This window comes from Pelophylax lessonae, assembly GCF_965119305.1.
Source record: "Pelophylax lessonae genome assembly, chromosome: 11".
Classification (NCBI taxonomy): domain Eukaryota; kingdom Metazoa; phylum Chordata; class Amphibia; order Anura; family Ranidae; genus Pelophylax; species Pelophylax lessonae.
In genome coordinates, this window is record NC_138778.1 from 232,344,853 (window position 1) to 232,370,304 (window position 25,452).

The window sequence follows — 25,452 nt, forward strand, 5'->3', positions numbered from 1 at the left end:
GTCGGTGATTGCAGTGTTGGTGTAGGGATCGGTGATTGCAGTGTTGGTGTAGGGATCGGTGATTGCAGTGTTGGTGTCAGTGTAGGGATCGTGTCGGTGATTGCAGTGTTGGTGTAGGGATCGGTGATTGCAGTGTTGGTGTAGGGATCGGTGCAGGGATCAGTGTAGGGATCGGGGTGATTGCAGTGTCAGTGCAGGGATTGGTGTAGGGATCGGGGTGATTGCAGTGTTGGTGTAGGGATCGGTGATTGCAGTGTTGGTGTCAGTGTAGGGATCGGTGTCGGTGATTGCAGTGTTGGTGTAGGGATCGGTGATTGCAGTGTTGGTGTAGGGATCGGTGCAGGGATCGGGGTGATTGCAATGTTGGTGTAGGGATCGGTGATTGCAGTGTCAGTGCAGGGATTGGTGTAGGGATCGGGGTGATTGCAGTGTTGGTGTAGGGATCGGTGATTGCAGTGTTGGTGTAGGGATCAGTGATTGCAGTGTTGGTGTAGGGATCGGTGATTGCAGTGTTGGTGTAGGGATCGGTGATTGCAGTGTTGGTGTAGGGATCGGTGATTGCAGTGTTGGTGTAGGGATCGGTGATTGCAGTGTTGGTGTAGGGATCGGTGCAGGGATCAGTGTAGGGATCGGGGTGATTGCAGTGTCAGTGCAGGGATTGGTGTAGGGATCGGTGATTGCAGTGTTGGTGTAGGGATCAGTGCAGTGTCGGTGATTGCAGTGTTGGTGTGGAGGAGATCGGTTCCCAGCATGCAGTGCGGTGTATGAAGTCGGTGATGAGGGTTGTGTTCCCAGCATGCAGTGCGGTGTGTAGCTCTTGGTGTCGGTGTAGGGATCGGTGGATGAAGTGTTGGTGTCGGTGCTCTTCCCATCATGCAGTGCGGCGGCTCCTGACAAGTCGATCCAAGATGGCGTAGAAAGTAATGACAGGTAAGTCCGGAGTGTCCCCCTCCTCCCCGTTCTCCGGGACCCCCTCCCTTCCCCCCACACTCCCCCGGGGGAAGCACACCACACCGTCCGTCCTCCTTTCACCTCCGCCGGACTCCTCCTCTACTCCAGGCCCCGGCTCCGGCCGCCGCACCAGGCCTCACCGGGCACCGGAGCCTCCCGGAGAGAGACAGGCGGGAGAGGAGGCCGGAGGGGGTGACAGAGAGGAATACCGACCTCCACCGGGGGCACCGAGACACCGAACTCCCCCGGGGGAGGAAATACGAAGGGGAAGACCCGGACCGGGCGGCCTGACCCGGGGGGTGGAGAACCGAGAGCGGCACCGACCGACCGACCGACCGACCTCAGCATTGTTATTATCTGTGCTCAACTCCATATATATAATATCTATTCAATGTATACATCACCAACCTATATATATATATACTCCTATATACTCATCCTGTATACATCACCAACATTATATATACTATATACTCATCCTGTATACATCATATATACTCCTATATACATCACCAACATATATATATATACTCCTCCTGTATACCTCACCAACCTATATATATATATATATACTATATACTCCTGTATACATCAACATACATAACACTCATATATATACATCACCAACCTATATATATATATATATATATATATATATATATATTCCTGTATTCATCACTGACATCATATATACTCCTATATACATCACCAACACATATATATACCTCCTGTGTACATCACCAACATCATATATACTCCTATATACTCATCCTGTATATATCACCAACATATAGACTATATACTCCTGTATACATCACCAACATATATACTCCTATATACTCATCCTTTATAAATCACCAACATCATATATACTATATACTCCTGTATACATCACCAACCTATATATATATACTCCTATATACTCATCCTGTATACATCACCAACATTATATATACTCCTCCTGTATACATCACCAACATTATATATACTCCTATATACTCATCCTGTATATATCACCAACATATATACTCCTGTATACATCACCAACATTATATATACTATATTCTCCTATATACACCTCCTGTATACATCCCTAACATTATATATACTCCTATATAAACCTGTATACATCACCTACATTATATATACTATATACTCATCCTGTATACATTTACCAACAATATATATAATATATACTCCTATATACATCACCAACATTATATATACTATATACACCTACTGTATACATCACCAACATATATATATATATATATATTCCTATATAATTCTGCTGTATACATCACCAACATCATATATACTCCTAAATACTCGTATATACATCAACATATTAACCCTCCAAATATATATATATATTTATTCAGTGCTGGACTACACTTAATTCAGTATATACACATCTTATATATACACATACACCCTATATATACACATCTTATATATACACATACACCCTATATATATATACATCTTATATATACACATACACCCTATATATACACATCTTATATATACACATACACCCTATATATACACATCTTATATATACACATACACCCTATATATACACATCTTATATATACACATACACCCTATATATATACATCTTATATATACACATACACCCTATATATATACATCGTATATATACACATACACCCTATATATATATATACATCTTATATATACACATACACCCTATATATATACATCTTATATATACACATACACCCTATATATACACATCTTATATATACACATACACCCTATATATATATACATCTTATATATACACATACACCCTATATATACACATCTTATATATACACATACACCCTATATATACACATCTTATATATATACACATACACCCTATATATACACATCTTATATATATACACATACACCCTATATATATACATCTTATATATACACATACACCCTATATATACACATCTTATATATACACATACACCCTATATATACACATCTTATATATATACACATACACCCTATATATACACATCTTATATATACACATACACCCTATATATACACATCTTATATATACACATACACCCTATATATACACATCTTATATATACACATACACCCTATATATATACATCTTATATATACACATACACCCTATATATACACATCTTATATATACACATACACCCTATATATACACATCTTATATATACACATACACCCTATATATACATCTTATATATACACATACACCCTATATATACACATCTTATATATACACATACACCCTATATATATATACACATCTTATATATACACATACACCCTATATATATATACACATCTTATATATACACATACATACACACACACATTTATGTGTCAAATCTATAATAAGTGCTGGATGCCCCGTATACCATTTACACCCTCCCCATTATATGTGTATACTCCTCTGTATTATTATCAGTGCCAGACACCAAATATATATATATAATGGGGGTGTATATATGTGTATACCTCAGAGATGGAGAGATATACACACCTCATATATCACCATATTATTATTATTATTATTATTCTCTCTCTCTCTGTGTATATATATATATATATATATATATATATATATGTATATGTGTGTGTGTGTGTGTGTATATATATATATACAGTAGTGACACACAGAGGACCATGTGCTGTGTGGTATTATTGCAGAACTCTGTATATAACCCCTCCCCTCCCCCCCCCCCCCATACTATTACAGATCAGTACAGGAATATACACCCAACCAATCTACTCCACAATGTTCCCCATTATCTCCATATCACCCCCCCCCCTTTTTTATTTTTTTTATTTAAATCATCCCCGGTATCTCAGCCATTATATTATTGGGGAGGGGGAGGGTGCAGTATATAGTATACGGATGGATAGGTCATGTGATGTACTCTGCACTGTGTGCCACATTCACAGTCCAATATACAACTTTATTCTCCATCATCATCATCATCATCATCATCATCATCATCATCAGATTATAGGAACGTTACTATTTATAGCCAACAATTCACAGATCGGGAAAAATCTATGGGGGCCCCCCCCCCTCTACCCATAAATTGATGGGCGGAGGGTGGGGAGGGTGGGCCCACCCATAGATTGGTGGGCGGAGGGCCCCCATGGAATCCCAAGCTCTGATTGGAGGAGCCCTGGGGATCCCCAGAACCCTGGTTGGGTTATCCAGGGCACACAGCTCTCTTCTGATTAATATAGGTGATATTGTACAGGTCTATAATAAGTACACCCCCCCTCCCCATATATCACCCACCTCTTCTGTATTATATGTCTGGACTGACCGATATCCCCCCCCCCCCCCCTCCGACTACTTACTGCTAGTAACATCCCATGACCTACCTTCTACACATTACCTTCCCCCCCTCCCCGTATACATCTCATCTACTTTCTAGAACACACAGCTGTCCATATATATATATATATCCAATATACTCCTCCCCCTCCATCCCCTTATCACACAGCTGTCCTTCTATACCAGTGATGGTGAACCTTGGCACCCCAGATGTTTTGGAACTACATTTCCCATGATGCTCCACTATACTGCAGAGTACATGAGCATCATGGGAAATGTAGTTCCAAAACACCTGGGGTGCCAAGGTTCCCCATCACTGCCCTATACATTACCTAGACTATATATATATAATGCTCAAAACAAATGAAAGCCACCTATAGCATCACATCAGTTACACTCCTAGGATATTGATCCGATCAGTTACACTCCTAGGATATTGATCCGATCAGTTACACTCCTAGGATATTGATCAGTTATAGCTGCTGTTCCACCCGATTTGACTTTTAATAAACACGCCCTCACCTGTCCCAGGGTGCAGCGATGGGGGGGGGGGGGGGCCCTCGGTTCTCTCCCTCTTCTCCCTGCTGCCCCGGCACCTCTAGTGTGGGCACCCGGCTGTGACAGCTGGTGGCCTTACAGCCACATGGATGACCTGAGTGGACAGGCAGTCTTCTGGGACCTGTGACACGTCCTCAAACATTGCAGGTGGGGAGAGGGGCACTTCACCTTGGGCCGCCTGAGCAGAAGTGGGAGGGGTAACTGTCAAAACTAGGTACCCCCCCCCCCCCCAAAAAAAAAAAAAAAATGACATGCCAAATGTGGCATGTCAAGGGGTCAGGAGGCCTTAAAGCAGAAGTTCAATTTTCGGGTGGAACTCTGCTTTAAGTAACGGAGGGGGTTGGTAATCTGTTTCAGCTGCTATGGTGTTAATGAAATTAGTAGGTGCACTAGATGGGCAACAATGAGACAACAGGAATGGTTTCTCTATCGTCCATTGACAGACGCAGCTCTTATGCTGCTTAACCATTGGGTTATGTTATGGGGTGAGTGGTCCGGACAGGCCGTGTCATTATTATATGGGGTATTTTCTCTATATAGAGGTGTACTGTAATACTAAGGGGTGAGTGGTCAGTACGGGCCGTGCCATTATTATATGGGGTATTTTCCAGTGTAGAGGTGTAACTGTAATACTATGGGGTGAGTGGTCAGGACGGGCCGTGTCATTATTATATGGGGTATTATCCTGGTATAGAGGTGTACTGTAATACTAAGGGGTGAGGGGTCAGGACGGGCCGTGTCATTATTATATGGGGTATTATCCTGGTATAGAGGTGTACTGTAATACTAAGGGGTGAGGGGTCAGGACGGGCTGTTTCATTAATATAAATCCGGGTATGGAGATGTACTGTAATACAATGGGGTAAGTGGTTAGGACGGGCCGTGTCATTATATATATTCCGGTATGAAGGTGTACTGTAATACTATGGGGTGAGTGGTCAGGACGGGCCATGCCATTATTATATGGGGTATTTTCCAGTGTAGAGGTGTAACTGTAATACTATGGGGTGAGTGGTCAGGACGGGCCGTGTCATTATTATATGCGATGATATCCCGGTATAGAGGTGTACTGTAATACTGTGGGGTGAGTGGTCAGGACGGGCCGTGTCATTATTATATGGGGTATTATCCTGGTATAGAGGTGTACTGTAATACTATGGGGTGAGTGGTCAGGATGGGCCGTGTCATATATCCTGGTATAGAGGTGTACTAGAATACTATGGAGTGAGTGGTCAGGACGGGCCGTGTCATTATTATTTGAGATGATATCCCTGTATAGGGGTGTACTGTAATACTATGGGGTTATTGGGGTGGACGCGCCTTATTATTTTGCATATTTTACTGTTTTTGAGGTGTACTATAATACTATGGGGTGAGTGGTCAGGACGGGCAGTGTCATTAATATAAATCCGGGTATGGAGGTGTACTGTAATACAATGGGGTGAGTGGTCAGGACGGGCCGTGTCATTATTCTATGGGGTATTATCCTGGTATAGGGGTGTAATTTAATACTATGGGGTGAGTGGTCGGGATGGGCCGTTTCATTCTATGGGGTATTCTCCTGGTTTGGAGGTGTACTGTAATACTATGGGGTGAGTGGTCAGGACGGGCCGTGTCATTATTCTATGGGGTATTATCCCAGTATAGAGGTGTACTGTAATACTATGGGGTGAGTGGTCAGGACGGGCCGTATCATTATTATATGGGGTATTATCCTGGTATAGGGGTGTACTGTAATACTATGGGGTGAGTGGTCAGGACGGGCCGTATCATTATTATATGGGGTATTATCCTGGTATAGGGGTGTACTGTAATACTATGGGGTGAGTGGTCAGGACGGGCCGTATCATTATTATATGGGGTATTATCCTGGTATAGGGGTGTACTGTAATACTATGGGGTGAGTGGTCAGGACGGGCCGTATCATTATTATATGGGGTATTATCCCAATATAGAGGTGTACTGTAATTCTATGGGGTGAGTGGTCAGGACGGGCCGTATCATTATTATATGGGGTATTATCCTGGTATAGGGGTGTACTGTAATACTATGGGGTGAGTGGTCAGGACGGGCCGTATCATTATTATATGGGGTATTATCCTGGTATAGGGGTGTACTGTAATACTATGGGGTGAGTGGTCAGGACGGGCCGTATCATTATTATATGGGGTATTATCCTGGTATAGGGGTGTACTGTAATACTATGGGGTGAGTGGTCAGGACGGGCCGTATCATTATTATATGGGGTATTATCCCAATATAGAGGTGTACTGTAATTCTATGGGGTGAGTGGTCAGGACGGGCCGTATCATTATTATATGGGGTATTATCCTGGTATAGAGGTGTACTGTAATACTATGGGGTGAGGGGTCAGGACGGGCCGTGTCATTATTATATGGGGTATTATCCTGGTATAGGGGTGTACTGTAATACTATGGGGTGAGGGGTCAGGACGGGCTGTGTCATTATTATATGGGGTATTATCCCGGTATATAGGTGTATAGTAATACTATGGGGTATTCTCCTGGTTTGGAGGTGTACTGTAATACTATGGGGTGAGTGGTCAGGACGGGCCGTGTCATTATTATATGGGGTATTCTCCTGGTATAGAGGTGTACTGTAATACTATGGGGTGAGGGGTCAGGATGGGCCGTATCATTATTATAATGGGGTATTATCCTGGTATAGAGGTGTACTGTAATACTATGGGGTGAGGGGTCAGGACGGGCCGTGTCATTATTATATGGGGTATTATCCTGGTATAGGGGTGTACTGTAATACTATGGGGTGAGGGGTCAGGACGGGCTGTGTCATTATTACATGGGGTATTCTCCTGGTTTGGAGGTGTACTGTAATACTATGGGGTGAGAGTTGGGTATCGACTGATATCGTTTTTTAAGGGCCGATAGCAATTTTTCCGGCCACCCTTCAGTCCGATAGCCGATATTCGGTGCCCATGAGTGAAAGATGTTGTTGGTATACGGCGCTACCTTTTCAAACCAAAAAATGGATGCACTCACGTGCTTTGCTCAGTATTGATTGCGTATAAAATTCATTCACATGTAGCTAGTGTATTTCAATAGTGCATACAAATGAAGTCGATATAAAGTGCACCGAGCAGTTTGGATCAAAATAAAAGTGCAAATATCGCCTATATAAAGGTGCTGAGTTTTTGTGTAAAGAAAGGTTACTGTATCAGTGATCAAAGTGTTTTATAGGCTTTATTGGTAAAAAAAAAAAGTGCTTATATAGTGTAAGTAGTACAGATAAAAGGAGGGTAACTCCAAGGAACTGTGAAAACTTCTATCTGGAGGTTCTATAAGTGCACGAAAAATCAAATTATACACATAGATGAGAAATATACCACAAATTGGGGTTGGGATTAAAATTGTGAGATGGTAGGAAATTGCTCCCAGTGCTCTAAACCAATCGTGAATGCCAGTTTCAACCGGTGTGAGATACCGGTTTCGGTGGGGGTGCTGATAGTGCCTATACCTGTGGCCCCCCCCCCCCAACAGGTACTGCACTCACCCTTCCGATTCCCCTTTTAAGGCAGGGGTGCTGGCTGTGTGTTATCACGGATCCTGGGCTGCCCATGGTATGGTGGTGGGATCGGCTGTTAGTTTCCTCCCCTGGAGGTCCGCAGGGTCTGGTGGGCTCAGATAATAAACGGGGGACCCCCCATAGTGTAATATGTAAAGTACATGTGCAGTAAACAATGCAGTAAACTCACAGTTTGAATACGAGCTATTCAGCAGGGAAAAAAACGTCGGGACACTTCCGCGTTCCACGGCCTAAGCTCCCCTAACCGGAAGTGACGTTGACGCACTGAATTCCGCCCTACGCATTTCGTCATCAAGACGTCATCTGGAGCTGCTTGAAATCGGAAGGGTGAGTGCAGTACCTGTTGGGGGGGGGGGGGCACAGGTATAGGCACTATCAGCACCCTCACCGAAACCGGTATCTCACGCCGGTAACAACTGGCATTCACAATTGGGTTAGAGCACTGCGAGCAATTTCCTACCATCTCACAATTTTAATCCCAACCCCAATTTGGGGTATATTTCTCATCTATGTGTATAATTTGATTTTTCGTGCATTTATAGAACCTCCAGATAGAAGTTTTCACAGTACCTTGGAGTTGCCCTCCTTTTATCTGTACTACTTACACTATATAAGCACTTTTTTTTTTTTTTTTTTACCAATAAAGCCTATAAAACACTTTGATCACTGATACAGTAATCTTTATTTACACAAAAACTCAGCACCTTTACATAGGCGATATTTGCACTTTTATTTTGATCCAAACTGCTCGGTGCACTTTATATCGACTTATTTTTAGCACTGATTACTGTAATAATGTCACTGGTACCCCCAAAAGTGTCAGGGGTCCGATCTGTCCGCCGCAATCCCGCAAAAAAAAATCGCAGATCGCCGCCATTACTAGTAAAAAAAAAAATAAACAATAAAAATGACAAATCTTTCCCTTTGTTAGTAAACGCAATAACTTTTGCACAAACCAATCAAAATACGGTTATTGCGATTTTTTTTTTTTTTTTTTTTTACCAAAAATATGTAGCAGAAAACAAATTGGCCTAAAATGTTAAAAAATTTCGATTTGTTAATTTTTTTGGGGGAATGTTATATATCAGAATGTGAAAAATATTGTTTTTTTTATTTTTCAAAATTGTCGCTCTTTTTTTCAAAAATGAAAAAAGGTGATCAAATACCACCAAAAGAAAGATCTATTTGTGGGGAAAAAAAGGATGTAAACTTCATTTAGGTACAGCGTCACCCAACCGCGCAATTGTCGGTTAAATTAACGCAGTGCCGAATCGCAAAATAAGGCCTGGTCAGGAATGGGGTAAAATCTTCCGGTCTTAAAGCGGTTAAAAATACGCTCATTGAGAATTTTTTTTGTCACAGACATGTAGCTAAATACATTTTGGCCTAAATATATGACAAAAATTGAATATATTGGATATTTTTTAACTGTCAAAGTAGAAAAATATTGTTATTTTTTCAAAATGTTCGCATTTTTTTATTAATATTGCAAAAAATAAATATTGCAGAGGTGATCAAATACCACCAAAATGAAGCTCTGTTTGTGGGGAAAAAAGGACGTAAATTTCGTTTGGGTACGGCGTTGCATGACCGCGCAAATGTAAATTTTTTCGCAAAATTTTTGCTTTTTTTTATTTTTTATTAACCACTTGTCAACCGCCGCAAGTACATATACTGCAGCGGTCAGCCCCTCCTGGGCAAAGCGACGTAACGGTACGTCGCTCACCCACGAGTCTTTAGGGCACGAGCGCGCGCAGCCGGAGACGCGCTCCCGCCCTCACTTGTTTAGTAACATCCCCGCGTGTGTGACCGGCGGTTCTGATGTGCGCCGGCCACTCGCGATCTCCCGCTGGAGAGGGAGAAAGGCAGGCGGCTGATGTAAACAAAGCCGTCTGTCATTCTCCCTGGTGTAACTGCAGAGATCATACGATCCTGCTATGGAGGATCGTATGTCTCTGTGGTTACGTCACAAGCCACGCCCCTCTACAGTTAGAATCACGCCCCTAGGGACACACTTAACCCCTTGATCACTAATAAAGTTAACCCCTTCCCCGCCAGTGTAATTTTTACAGTAACAGTGCATATTTATAGCACTGATTACTGCAGTAATGTCACTGGTACCCCCAAAAGTGTCAATAATGTCAGTCAGGGGTCCGATCTGTCCGCCGCAATGTCGCAGCCCCGCAAAAAAAAAATCGCAGATCGCCGCCATAACTAAAAAAAAAAACGATAAAAATTGCATAAATCTTTCCCGTAGTTAGTAAACGCAATAACTTTTTTGTGAAAACCAATCCAAAAACACTTATTGCGATTTTTTTTTTTTTTTTTTTTTTTACCAAAAATGTAGCAGAAAACAAATTGGCCTAAAATGTTAAATTTTGATTTTTACATTTTTTTTTTTTTGAGAATTTCATGTAAAAAAATGTGAAAAATATTGTTATTTTTTTTTTTTTTTTAAATTGTGGCTCTTTTTTTGTTTATAGCGCAAAAAGTAAAAATCGCACAGGTGATCAAATACCACCAAAAGAAATCTCTATTTGTGGGAAAAAAAAAGAACGTCCATTTAATTTGGGTACAGCGTCGCACCACGGCGCAATTGTCCGTTAAAGTCACGCAGTGCCGAATCGCAAAATAGGCCCTGGTCTTTGAGCAGCCAAATCCTCCGGGGCTTAAGTGGTTAATATTGCAAAAAATGAAAAGCTCAGAGGTGATCAAATGCCACCAAAAGAAAGCTGTATTTGTGAGGGGAAAAAAGGACGTAAATTTAGTTTGGGTACAGCGTTGCACAACCGCGCAATTGTCAGTTAAAGTCGTGCAGTGCCAAGTTGAAAAAAGTGGCCTGGACGTTAAGCAGGAAAATCCTCCGGGGTTAAAGTGGTTAACCAGTGGGTGTCCCCAGCTGCTTGATCCATGAGAGCCGGGTTTAGGGGTCCCATGACTATTATTGCTGATTACACCTTTACCCGTCGGTAAGAGTCAGTGGCCGGTCTGTGTCACAATATTTGCCGGATCAATCACCTGGGTGAAGAGTTTAGAGTTCTTCATCTTCTGTCTATCCACCGCTCCTGTGGGATTTTTTCTGATGGACTTTATTTATTCCGTTTATATCTATAAACTAGCGCTGCTCATTTGTTTATCATCTTTTCTTAAACTTTTCCTGAGTTTGGCGGGTGTTCTGTAGGGGGCGCAGGTAGTTTTGTGTGCGTTTTTATATTTTCTGTAAAATGCAATATGGCCACCTGGAGGCGCTGTGCACACAGACGGTATACAGAGAAATGTTATTTCCTGCTTGTGTGATTGGCTCATTGACTTTCCCAGAAGTCTGCACTAAGATACAAGTCAGATTTCACATTATAGCAGACTTAAAGTGCAGTTCCACCCTAAAATGACACTTCTGTCCATCTTCTCGCTCCGGGTCACCTGAAAAACAAATGGATAATCGCAATTTTTTTTTTTTACTTACCTTGTAGAGAAAATATACTTACCTTACTTCCTTCTTCCTCCCCTCGGCGGCCGCGGCGAGTCGTCACTTCCCGGCTCTGCAATGATTCCTGGTAGCTGAACGTCATTGCTCCCAGGAATCAATGCGCCTGCACCGGCCCCGACGTCAGTTCCGGCGCGCGCGTCATTCCCTTCTAAACAGCTTCTGGGCATGCCGAGAAGCTGTGCAGGGATGACGTGCGCGCACCGGAAGTGACGGCGGGGCCGGTGCAGTGCATCATGGGATCGAAGATGACGGAAGAGGACGCAGAAGAGGACGCTCCGGCTTCAGCTGCCCACACCTGAGATGGCAGCGCTGGACAATACCTTTTCAAGGTAAGTATTTCTTCTAAAAGGTAAGTGCAACCCGGGACAGATCAAAGGCTAGCCATTGGGGAATGTACTAACCCTGACTGTCCCGGGGGTATTTTTTTAAAAAGAGTATCCCCTGGGTGGAACTCCGCTTTAATTTCCCCACAAAACCGAATCAGGATAACACCATATCCATGTAATGCCGTTCCACCCTGTCGAACGCCTTCTTTGCGTCAAGGGATAACAACAGAGAAGGCGTTGGGGAGGTTTCTGCATGATTTATAGATACTCCCAATAGGAAATCGCTTATAAAGACACGCAGACCCTGCCACTTTCCTCATTAGATCCCTGCAGGTGCAGCAGCTGATTGCTAATTATAAAGTCACTCCCATTCACATTCACTTTGCCCATGGACACAGAGGAACAAACAGCTATTTCTTCAGAATAACAAAAGGGAAGAATCTGCTACAAAGTTTGTTAAAATCCCTGCAATGTACAGAGATCACCGGTAGAGATAGAGATATTCTTTCAGCCGCAGGTTACATTTTCACCCCATCCTATCCTGCAGCACATGTTCAGCTTTCCATTATTCTTTTTCCAATGCCGTTCAGCCATCCGGTACTTCTGGGTATGGGTGAGCACATGTGACAAAGCTGAGCCAATCACCTGCTCTGCTCTCACATGGGGGAGGTAATTAGAGCTTACACAGGGTTTGCAGCAGCTGAATGGAACAGAGGGGGGTGGAGGATGAGAATATACTGCTTGGACAATGTATGCAAGTCTCTTTACAGACCACCCAACCCTCGTATACCGCATCACTGCTTCTGGAATAAATACCCCAGTGTGAGCTCTGGGCCATACCATGTTAGAGCTTACACAGGGATTCCAGGAGCTGAATGGAACGGGGGGGGGGGGGGACGAGGATAAGCAAATCCTGCATGGACAATGTGTCAGAGCCTCCTTACAGACCACCTGACCCTCCTATACCTTATCATTGCTTCTGGAATAAATACCCCAGTGTGAGCTCTGGGCCATACCATGTTAGAGCTTACACAGGGTTTCCAGGAGCTGAATGGAACGGAGGGGGGTGAGGATGAGAATATGCTGCATGGACAATGTATGAGAGCCTCCTTACTGACCACCCGACCCTCCTGTACCCCCGACCCTCCTGTACCCCCGACCCTCCTGTACCCCCGACCCTCCTGTACCCCCGACCCTCCTGTACCCCCGACCCTCCTGTACCCCCGACCCTCCTGTACCCCCGACCCTCCTGTACCTCATCACTGCTTCTGGACTGAAGACCCAGTGTGAGCTCATATGGTGTTAAAGATTACACAGGGTGATGACGTTGTTGGGTAATTAGCACTGCATCATGGGAGGGGGGGGGGGGTGGGGTCACATGGGGCTCTATCTCTGAGAGAAGATGAGTATATGTCTGCTTGAAGGAGGCCCTGTCACTTTGCCTTATGTGGGGGAAGTGACAGTCTAGTTAACCCCTTCCTGAGGGTAAAACAAACTTTGACATTTGTTGGTAAAACCATACATCTCATCACACCTACTTTGTGCATCCAGGTGGATTATACCGCTGCGTTTTCCCGACAAATTGGCCTTTCTTTTGGTCGGCTTTCTTTTGATTTTTTTATTTATTTTTCATTTTATTTAAAAGGAAAACTGGCCCAAAATAGTAAAAAAAAAACTATTTTTGTTAAAAATTTGGCTGTATATTTCTTGCTATTATCGTAATTTACTACCAAACAAAAGCCCAAAATAAATTTTCCTGCTCCTGACGATCGCAGCGATCGCACATATGTGTATATTTGTACTCATAGTACAGCCCAGGAACAATGGTGCGCATTTTATCCTACCTAAAATACTCTCACACCAATTATTATTATTATTATTTTTTTAATGCTAGTCAAAATATTCTGACTCTGACCTTTGACCCCCAACCTTGACTCTAACACTGACCCTGGCAAACTTTTTTTTTATTTTTTTTTACACACTTGCAAGGAGATAGATTTAGGAAGTAAACACAGGGGTGGGCTCATAGTGATTTATCACTGTGATAGCCAATCAGAGGTTATCATGGCGATCATGTGACCCGGAACCGTCAGTCCTTTGTCCTAAATGTTAGTACGGGGCTCTCTGTGAAAACCCGGTCTCTGTGCTGGGAGCGCAAGACATACGGAAAAACCCAGACCTTGACACTAACTATGGCAACCCTGATCTTGTTTTTTTTTTTTTTTTTTTGTTTTGTTTTGTTTTTAATTTTTATAAATTTTTTTTTTTTTTTTTTTTTTTTTTTTTTACACTCTTTGATTTGTTTTACATTTCCTCTCCTACAAGGAGAGGAAGATACAACGTATCTCTTCTTTTAGAAGAGGAAGTAAACACAGGGGCGGGCTCACAGTGACCACTGTGATAGCCAATCAGAGACCATCACAGCAATCATGTGACCCGAAATCTAGAGTTCTGGGTCCCAATTGTTAGTACAAGACCCGAGGCTCTCGGTGAGAACCCGGTGTTCCGTGAGAATTACCTACCCGTAAGAAAAACCTACCCTCGTCACTTCCGGTTGCACGGCACTGTATGTAATGCGGCGTTTACATTAAAACAGCTGTGCTGCAATACGAGTGATCTCCGCTCCTGTCCCGGTCACTTCCCTCATCTCGGCTAGTAAATATAAAAGCAGCGGCGGGTGTATGAGAACATAAATCACGGAGCCGAAACCTGCTTTTATATTTACTAGCCAAGATCAGGGGAGTGACAGGGACAGGAGCGTTAGGTATCCGGGGCTCTGAGCATGCGCACTGCTGCGCTGCTTAGCTGTTCCTGGCCGGAAGTGACGAGGGTAGGTAATTCTCACGTTACACCGGTCTCCCAGTACAAAGACAGATATGGAAAAAACCCCGACTTTGACCCTAACACTAACCCTGGCAAGCCTTGATCTCGTTATTTTTTTTTTATTGTTTATTCTTTATTTTTATATAGCTTTTAAGGCTGCGTTCACATGTGGGGGTAGCGGATCGCGGGCAGAATCACCGCGATTCTGCCCGCGATCTGGAATCATTGCAAATTGCGGGACGCATGTGCAATGCCCGCTGCCAAAACGCTGTGCGATGTTGCCACGCAAACAGAATTGTGGGATGCATGATGCCCAAAAGAAGCTCTTGTACCTTTTTTTTTTTGGGCGTTATGCGTCCCGCGATTCTGTTTGCGTGATGTTACCGCGATTTGGCAAGCGGAAATCACGGTAACAGTGTTTGGGGTGGCATTGCAAATCGCGGGCATCGCACAGGCGTCACGCGATTTGCAATGATTTCTGGATCTCGAGCAGAATCCCGGTAATTCTGCCCGTGATCCGCCACGCCCACATGTGAATGTAGCCTTACACTCTTTGGTTTGTTTACATTTTCCTTTCCTGCAAGGAGATACAACGTATCTTTCTCTTCATTCAGAAGAATGAGTAAACACAGGGGCGGGCTCACAGTGACTGATCACTGTGATAGCCAATCAGAGGCCATCACAGCGATCATGTGACCTCTCCCGCCGCCCATAAAAATGATCCTGCTGCGAATCCGCCACTGGGACCACTTTTATGGTAAAGCGGACCACCCGCCGTTTAGAAAAAAAATACCGGGGGTACGGCAGCTATCTGCTATCTGCTGCCATAATCCTGGTATTTAACATCACAGTACCAATATAAATACATGGTGGGGGGGTCCGGAAGTTTTTAACCACTTCTGGACCGAAAGATTTTCCCCCTTAATGACCAGGCCAATTTTTGCGATTCGGCACTGCGTTACTTTAACTGACAATTGCGCGGTCGTGCGACGCTGTACCCAAATAAAATAGATTTCCTTTTTTCCCCACAAACAGAGCTTTCTTTTGGTGGTATTTGATCCCCTGTGTGATTTTTTTTTTTATTTTTTTTTTTTTTTTTGCGCTACAAACAAAAAAAGAGCGACATTCTGAAAAAAAAAACCAAACTATTTTTCACATTTGGCTATATAACATTCCCCAAAAAATGTAAAAATCTAACTTTTTTATAATTTTAGACCAATTTGTTTTCTGCTACATATTTTTGGTAAAAAATCGCAATAAGCGTATTCCGATTGGTTTGCGCAAAAGTTATCGCATCTACAAACTACGGGAAAGATTTGTGTCATTTTATTTTATTTTTTTTACTAGTAATGGCGGCGATCTGCAATTTTTAGCGGGACTGCGACATTGCGGCGGACAGATCGGACCCCTAACTGATATTATTGGGGGGGAGCAGTGACATTACTACAGTAATCAGTGATAAAAATATGCACTGTCACTGTACTAATGACACTGGCAGGGAAGGGGGTAACCCTGGGGTGATCAAGGGGTTAAATGTGAGCCTAGGGGAGTGATTCTAACTGTATGGGGGCGTGGCTTGTGAAATGACCTTAGAGATCTGTGATCCTATATAGCAGTGATGGTGAACCTTGGCACCCCACATGTTTTGGAACTACATTTCCCATGATGCTCCACTATGCTGCAGAATGCATGAGTATCATGGGAAATGTAGTTGCAAAACATCTGGGGTGCCAAGATTCTCCATCACCGCTATATAGGATCACAGGCGCTCTGTGATCATTTCAGGGAGAAGAACGGTCAGATGTGTTTACAATAGCTGACCGTTCTCTCTCTCATCGGGTGTCAGGCGCCAATCGGAGCCGCCGGCCCCGTTCATCAGAGTCCCCTAGCTGCAGGCGCGTGACAGACGTAGCCCTACGTTGCTTCACGCAGGAGGGGCTGCCTCCCGCTGTATATCCAGAAGTAGTTAAAGTTTACTTAAAGGCAAAACTATTTTTTTCCCTTAGATTTGGATATAATGGAGAGGGATTTGAACCCCTGTCAGTTTTTTTTCTGCGCCCCCGTTGGGGAGATTCATCCTCTGATTTTTCTGTTTATCATTGAAAGTGAAAGAAAATCCCAAATTTTGGGTTGTCCCCAGAAAAGTAATAGAGGGGAAATCTTCCAATGGGGACACTGGTTCTGGTGACCTGTTAAGGTCCCCAAGGAATTCCCTTAATTTGCATGGATTTCCTGTTTAGCTGTGAGACAGGAAGTGAAGGGAAATCTCTGCAATGGGGACACAGATGACAAAAAAAATCTGACAGAGGTTCTAACCCTCCCTTACTCTATCCAAAATGGGGGGGGGGAAAAAGTTTTGCCTATAGTTCTGCTTTAATATGGATGTCTGGAAATTCCCTGCCTAAAAGAAAAGCACGTCTTTCAGTGGGTGCTGCTCCTGCGATTCAGCCGTCTATGCATTTCCTGTAGTTTTTTTCCTCTTCATTTTATTTTCATTCACACGGTAGTAAGGGGGCAGTAAAAGCCAGCAGCTGAGATGTGGTTTTACCACCCAGCTAAACAAGGATGTTTTGCAGCACAAATGAAAAACCTGGTGTCACATGCAGCGTGCCCGGTGTCACATGCAGCGTACCTGGTGTCACATGCAGCGTACCTGGTGTCACATGCAGCGTACCTGGTGTCACATGCAGCGTACCCGGTGTCACACGCAGCGTACCGGGTGTCACACGCAGCGTACCGGGTGTCACACGCAGCGTACCGGGTGTCACACGCAGCGTACCGGGTGTCACACGCAGCGTACCGGGTGTCACACGCAGCGTGCCGGGTGTCACACGCAGCGTACCGGGTGTCACATGCAGCGTACCGGGTGTCACAGGCAGCGTACCGGGTGTCACAGGCAGCGTGCCGGGTGTCACATGCAGCGTGCCGGGTGTCACACGCAGCGTACCGGGTGTCACACGCAGCGTGCCGGGTGTCACACGCAGCGTGCCGGGTGTCACATGCAGCGTGCCGGGTGTCACACGCAGCGTACCGGGTGTCACACGCAGCGTACCGGGTGTCACACGCAGCGTACCGGGTGTCACACGCAGCGTACCGGGTGTCACATGCAGCGTGCCGGGTGTCACACGCAGCGTGCCGGGTGTCACACGCAGCGTGCCGGGTGTCACACGCAGCGTACCGGGTGTCACACGCAGCGTGCCGGGTGTCACACGCAGCGTGCCGGGTGTCACACGCAGCGTACCGGGTGTCACATGCAGCGTACCGGGTGTCACATGCAGCGTACCGGGTGTCACATGCAGCGTACCGGGTGTCACATGCAGCGTACCGGGTGTCACACGCAGCGTGCCGGGTGTCACACGCAGCGTGCCGGGTGTCACACGCAGCGTGCCGGGTGTCACACGCAGCGTACCGGGTGTCACACGCAGCGTACCGGGTGTCACACGCAGCGTGCCCGGTGTCACACGCAGCGTGCCCGGTGTCACACGCAGCGTACCGGGTGTCACACGCAGCGTACCGGGTGTCACACGCAGCGTACCGGGTGTCACACGCAGCGTACCGGGTGTCACACGCAGCGGCCGGTACTGGCAGCAAAGGCAATGGTTTAGGTGAACTGGGTGCCCTGGGACGGAGTTTATGGCGCACCGGTACGAACTTTCTCAGATGTGTGGCTCATGTCTGAAGGAGCTTTAAGTGATTTTGATGCAGCAGCTATATAAGGGGAAGCAGTAGATGTACACAGGGCCGGCTTTCATGATCTATTAGTAATCATTGTGTCTATCTGTGGACTTGGCATCGTGCAGTCGCTCCCCTCGCGCCCTCCCCCCCACCTTTTCCATCCCGGACTCGGCTCCACCAGCTGTCTGCACCAAGCTATGAGGGCCGAGGTGACGGGTAGAACACATCATGTTTTGTGTTTGGAGACTCATCACGGTATGCCGGATCACAGCAGGACACAAGCAAATCCCATTCACTAAGGCGCACTGTGTGATGCCCTGACAAATCGGCCTGCACAGGGGGCCTGCTGTGTTATACAGTCTCAGGCCTCGTCAGCCACACTGTCCTCCCCAACAGGGCCCGTCACTGCCTGTCCTCCCCCAACAGGGCCCGTCACTGCCTGTCCTTTCCCAACAGGGCCCGTCACTGCCTGTCCTCCCCAACAGGGCCCGTCACTGCCTGTCCTCCCCAACAGGGCCCATCACTGCCTGTCCTTTCCCAACAGGGCCCGTCACTGCCTGTCCTTTCCCAACAAGGGCCGTCACTGCCTGTCCTTTCCCAACAGGGGCCGTCACTGCCTGTCCTTTCCCAACAGGGGCCGTCACTGCCTGTCCTTTCCCAACAGGGGCCGTCACTGCCTGTCCTTTCCCAACAGGGGCCGTCACTGCCTGTCCTTTCCCAACAGGGGCCGTCACTGCCTGTCCTTTCCCAACAGGGGCCGTCACTGCCTGTCCTTTCCCAACAGGGGCCGTCACTGCCTGTCCTCCCCCCAACAGGGGCCGTCACTGCCTGTCCTCCCCCCAACAGGGGCCGTCACTGCCTGTCCTCCCCCCAACAGGGGCCGTCACTGCCTGTCCTCCCCCCAACAGGGGCCGTCACTGCCTGTCCTCCCCCCAACAGGGGCCGTCACTGCCTGTCCTCCCCCCAACAGGGGCCGTCACTGCCTGTCCTCCCCCCAACAGGGGCCGTCACTGCCTGTCCTTTCCCAACAGGGCCCGTCACTGCCTGTCCTTTCCCAACAGGGCCCGTCACTGCCTGTCCTTTCCCAACAGGGCCCGTCACTGCCTGTCCTTTCCCAACAGGGCCCGTCACTGCCTGTCCTTTCCCAACAGGGCCCGTCACTGCCTGTCCTTTCCCAACAGGGCCCGTCACTGCCTGTCCTTTCCCAACAGGGCCCGTCACTGCCTGTCCTTTCCCAACAGGGCCCGTCACTGCCTGTCCTTTCCCAACAGGGCCCGTCACTGCCTGTCCTTTCCCAACAGGGCCCGTCACTGCCTGTCCTTTCCCAACAGGGCCCGTCACTGCCTGTCCTCCCCCCAACAGGGCCCGTCACTGCCTGTCCTCCCCCCAACAGGGCCCGTCACTGCCTGTCCTTTCCCAACAGGGCCCGTCACTGCCTGTCCTCCCCAACAGGGCCCGTCGCTAGCCTGTCCTCCCCAACAGGGCCCGTCGCTAGCCTGTCCTCCCCCAACAGGGCCCGTCGCTAGCCTGTCCTCCCCCAACAGGGCCCGTCGCTAGCCTGTCCTCCCCCAACAGGGCCCGTCGCTAGCCTGTCCTCCCCCAACAGGGCCCGTCGCTAGCCTGTCCTCCCCAACAGGGCCCGTCGCTAGCCTGTCCTCCCCAACAGGGCCCGTCGCTAGCCTGTCCTCCCCCCAACAGGGCCCGTCGCTAGCCTGTCCTCCCCCCAACAGGGCCCGTCGCTAGCCTGTCCTCCCCCCAACAGGGCCCGTCGCTAGCCTGTCCTCCCCAACAGGGCCCGTCGCTAGCCTGTCCTCCCCCCAACAGGGCCCGTCGCTAGCCTGTCCTCCCCCCAACAGGGCCCGTCGCTAGCCTGTCCTCCCCCCAACAGGGCCCGTCGCTAGCCTGTCCTCCCCCCAACAGGGCCCGTCGCTAGCCTGTCCTCCCCCCAACAGGGCCCGTCGCTAGCCTGTCCTCCCCCCAACAGGGCCCGTCGCTAGCCTGTCCTCCCCCCAACAGGGCCCGTCGCTAGCCTGTCCTCCCCCCAACAGGGCCCGTCGCTAGCCTGTCCTCCCCCCAACAGGGCCCGTCGCTAGCCTGTCCTCCCCCCAACAGGGCCCGTCGCTAGCCTGTCCTCCCCCCAACAGGGCCCGTCGCTAGCCTGTCCTCCCCCCAACAGGGCCCGTCGCTAGCCTGTCCTCCCCCCAACAGGGCCCGTCGCTAGCCTGTCCTCCCCCCAACAGGGCCCGTCGCTAGCCTGTCCTCCCCCCAACGGGGCCCGTCGCTAGCCTGTCCTCCCCCCAACGGGGCCCGTCGCTAGCCTGTCCTCCCCCCAACGGGGCCCGTCGCTAGCCTGTCCTCCCCCCAACGGGGCCCGTCGCTAGCCTGTCCTCCCCCCAACGGGGCCCGTCGCTAGCCTGTCCTCCCCCCAACGGGGCCCGTCGCTAGCCTGTCCTCCCCCCAACGGGGCCCGTCGCTAGCCTGTCCTCCCCCCAACGGGGCCCGTCGCTAGCCTGTCCTCCCCCCAACGGGGCCCGTCGCTAGCCTGTCCTCCCCCCAACGGGGCCCGTCGCTAGCCTGTCCTCCCCCCAACGGGGCCCGTCGCTAGCCTGTCCTCCCCCCAACGGGGCCCGTCGCTAGCCTGTCCTCCCCCCAACGGGGCCCGTCGCTAGCCTGTCCTCCCCCCAACGGGGCCCGTCGCTAGCCTGTCCTCCCCCCAACGGGGCCCGTCGCTGCCTGTCCTTTCCCAACGGGGCCCGTCGCTGCCTGTCCTTTCCCAACGGGGCCCGTCGCTAGCCTGTCCTTTCCCAACGGGGCCCGTCGCTAGCCCGTCCTCCCCAACGGGGCCCGTCGCTAGGAGGACTAGCCTGTCCCCCCCCCCCCCCCAAGTGGGGGCCCGTCACTGCCTGTCCCCCCCCCCCCCCCCAACAAGGAGAGGTGTAATCCTGAGGACAGATGGGACTGGGTGCCTGGCCCGGCTCGCATTCCGTGTATCCAACTTGTGAAATAAATTGGCTGCACACCTCCGCCGGACCAATAGATTTATTGAAACATATATAAAACTGCCACTAGAACAAGGACACAGACCATAGAAAGGTTGATGCGTTTCACACTGACAGCATGCTTCCGCACGTCAGTGTGAAACGCGTCAACCTTTCCATTATCTGTCCTTGTTCTAGTGGCAGTTTTATACATGTTTCAATAAATCTATTGGACCGGCGGAGGTGTGCAGCCTATTTCTTTCACAAGTTGACCTTAACACTAATCCTGGCATTGACCTACAGTTAACCTTGATCTACTTTTTATTATTATTATTATTATTATTATTATTATTATTTTTACTTATTTTTTTAAACACACTTTGGTTTATTTTCAACTTCCTCTGCTGCAAGGAGAGAGAGAGATAGAGACACATTGAGAATAGGAAGTGAACACAGGGGCGGGGACTGCAAGGTGACCACTGTGATAGCCAATCAGAGACTGTCACAGTGATTAGGTGACCCGGGGTCCCGATTGTCAGTACGGAGCCCAGGTCTCTCGGTGAGAGCCCAGTCTCTGTGCTGGGAGAGGTAGGCAGATTTGTGGCCCCATAGTAAAAGCAGCCCAGTTCAGTGAGGATGCATATGTGCGTACGGTCGGTGAGAAGGGGTTAAAGTGTATCATACCCCCACCTACCAAAATGTCATCTCCCATATGTATCTGTGGTTAAAGAGTAACTCCACTTTTATTGAGAAACCCCTCCCCCCCACTTTGGGTGATCAACGTATATTTCAGGGATATCAAACTTGGTTGCAGATTCATCCCTCTTGTGATGATGCGTTTCCTTGGAGCTCCGCTGAAGGATAAGCGGTGTCCCTACCGGTATTCAGAAAGTGGGAGCCAGGGTCGGACACTAATTTAGAAACATGGACATATCTGGGGTAAGATGCCGCTCAAAATCGGCCCAATGCTTCAGATGAGGATATGGTTGTGTATGGCATCAGCCAGTACTGCTCAGGCCACACCCCCCTGACGTGTTTCGACCCCGTCTGCCAGGGCTTGGTCAAAAGGTAGGCGAGACGAAACATGTCAGGGGTTGTGGCTGGAGCAGCGCTGGCTGGGGCCATACACAGCCATATCCTCATCTGAAGCACTGGGTTGGTAATGAAGGGCGCCTCACCCCAAAAATTCCTTCCTCCATGATGTAGTTCCCCTCTCTCGGTAAATGTGGAAAGTGGGAGCGATGAGTATTCATAACTTCCGGTTCCGCCCCTTTGTTTACCTGTCCACCAGCGGCCAGTGAAGCAGCCGATCAGACAGGTACGATCGGCTGCATTGGGGGGGCCAGAGGAGAAACCCCAAATCCCTCCATAGAAGAGGACCTGTCACGGCCCATGCTGTCCCAAGGGATGTTCATCCTTTGAAATTGTAAAAAAAAAATTTTTTTTTTGTATTAACAACTTTACCACCGGAGGATTTTGCTTTCTTACGTCTGGGCCACTTTTTGCGATTCGGCACTGTGCGACTTCAACTGACAATTGCGCGGTCGTGTGACGCTGTACCCAAACGAAATTTACGTCCTTTTTTCCCCACAAACAGAGCTTTCTTTTGGTGGTATTTGATCACCTGTGCGATTTTTACTTTTTGCGCTATAATCAAAAAAACAGCGTAAATTTTGAAAAAATAACAATATTTTTCACTTTTTTTATATGAAATTCCCCCCCCAAAAAATGTAAAAATCAAAATTTTTTATCATTTTTGGCCAATTTGTTTTCTGCTACATATGCTTGGTAAAAAAAAAATCGCAATAAGCGTATTTTGATTGGTTTGCGCAAAAGTTATTGCGTTTACTAACTAAGGGAAAGATTTCTGTCATTTTTGGTGTTTTTTTTTAACGAGTAATGCCGGCGATCTGCGATTTTTTTTTTTTTATTTTTTCTGCGGGACTGCGACATTGCGGCGGACAGATCAGACCCTTGACTGACATTTTTGACACTTTTGGGGTTACCAGTGACATTACTACAGCAATCAGTGCTATACATATGCACTGTTACTGTAAAAATGACACTGGCAGGGAAGGGGTTAATTTTTATTGGTGATCAAGGGGTTAATATATGCCTGGTGCTTACTGATGTGTGTGGGGGGAGGTGACTGAGTGACACAGATACAGATCGTAGGTCAAGTGGGCGGATCTCCACACTCGATTCCCCGACGATCGGGGAAGAGCAGCGGCGATCGCTGCCGCTCCTCCCCTGGCCCGACTCCCGCTGTGACTGAATACAGCGGGAGCGAGCCTCCGGCGGCGCGCGAGCGCCGCCGAGAGAGGGGAATATCTGGTGACGTATGTCTACGTCGCCAGACGTTATCGAGCCACTGTGCCGCAGTACAGCTCTAGTGAGCAGTGCGGAAGTGGTTAAATCGCTCCTTTCCAAACTGTGCTTACGCGCAAATGCGATCGCATACGGTACCCCCACACACCGTATGTAAACGACGATCGCACCACACAGGTATTGTCGCAAACTGTATAGCGAGAGACCTCCTGACTCTAAATTGGTAACCTGTAAAGGCATTTAAAGCATCGCCTATGGAGAATTTTAAGCACCGTAGTGTGCCGCCATTCCACGGGCAGACGCAGTTTTAAAGCGTGGCATGTTGGGTATCTATTTACTCGATGTAACATCATCTTTCACATTATACAAAAAATTTGGGCTAACTTTTACAGTTTTTTTTATTTAACTCATGAATTTGTTTTTTTTTTTTTTTTAATTGCGGGCTCGACAAACCCCAGGCACCAGGGCTCGACAAACCCCAGGCACCAGGTTGCCACGGTGACAAGAAATTGTGTCCTGGCCCTTGGGCTAGTGCCCACATGCTCCACACTCAGCCCCCCCCCCCCCCCCCCGCTATGTATCCCGGTCTCTGCTTGCCTGTTTGTGGGCCCAAGACTGGCATAACGGGTGCAACTGGGTAGAGGGGAGAGCAGACACACATCCGCTCTCCTCCCTTTCTTGTTGCTGACTTCAAAGTGACGTGCATGACGTCACTTCCGGGTCACCGTTGACAGTTTCCCCCGGCATCAAGGCCGGGAAGTAATATAGTGCAGTGCGATGTGCATTGCATTACATTGTGGAGTACAGGGGGAGACATTGGGGGGTCTTGTAGACCATGGATTTCTCATTAAAGAGAACCAATCACCAAAAAAATCATCACAATGTCCCATATATATATATATATATATAAGTTAGACCCAAACACTCAAATTCCCCCCCCCCCCAAAAAAATGGGGCCCCTATATATAATGTGTGTGTATATATGTGTGTGTGTGTGTATATATATATATATATTATAGTGTGTATGTATGTGTGTGTGTGTGTGTGTGTGTGTGTGTATATATATATATATATATATATATATATATATGTGTGTGTGCGTGTATGTATGTATGTATGTATATATATATATATAATATACGCATGTACAAAAGTAGACGCACACAGCCCAAAATGTTGATTATGATACAATGTTGCATATCGCTGCGCACACCATACTGAGTGCACAAATTCTAGCACAAGACCCCCTTTGTAATGCTAAACTGATGACCTATGGGGGGCTTTTAAAGCATCGCCTATAGAAAATATGGGGTATTAAAGTTTGTCGCCAGTTCACGGGCGCACAAAAATTTAAGGTTTGACATGTCGGGTATCGATTTACTCGGTTCAACTTTGTCT

General features: G+C 47.4%; 1 protein-coding gene across 1 annotated transcript in view; it reads left to right on the forward strand.

The window, feature by feature from the left end:
* Positions 1-792: 792 nt before the first annotated feature.
* Positions 793-25,452, forward strand: part of HELZ (helicase with zinc finger) — a 211,751-nt gene continuing 187,091 nt past the window's right edge. The window contains exon 1 of the mRNA XM_082272103.1: positions 793-930. The gene's annotated coding sequence lies outside the window, so the exon portion shown is untranslated. The remainder of the gene's footprint in view (positions 931-25,452) is intronic.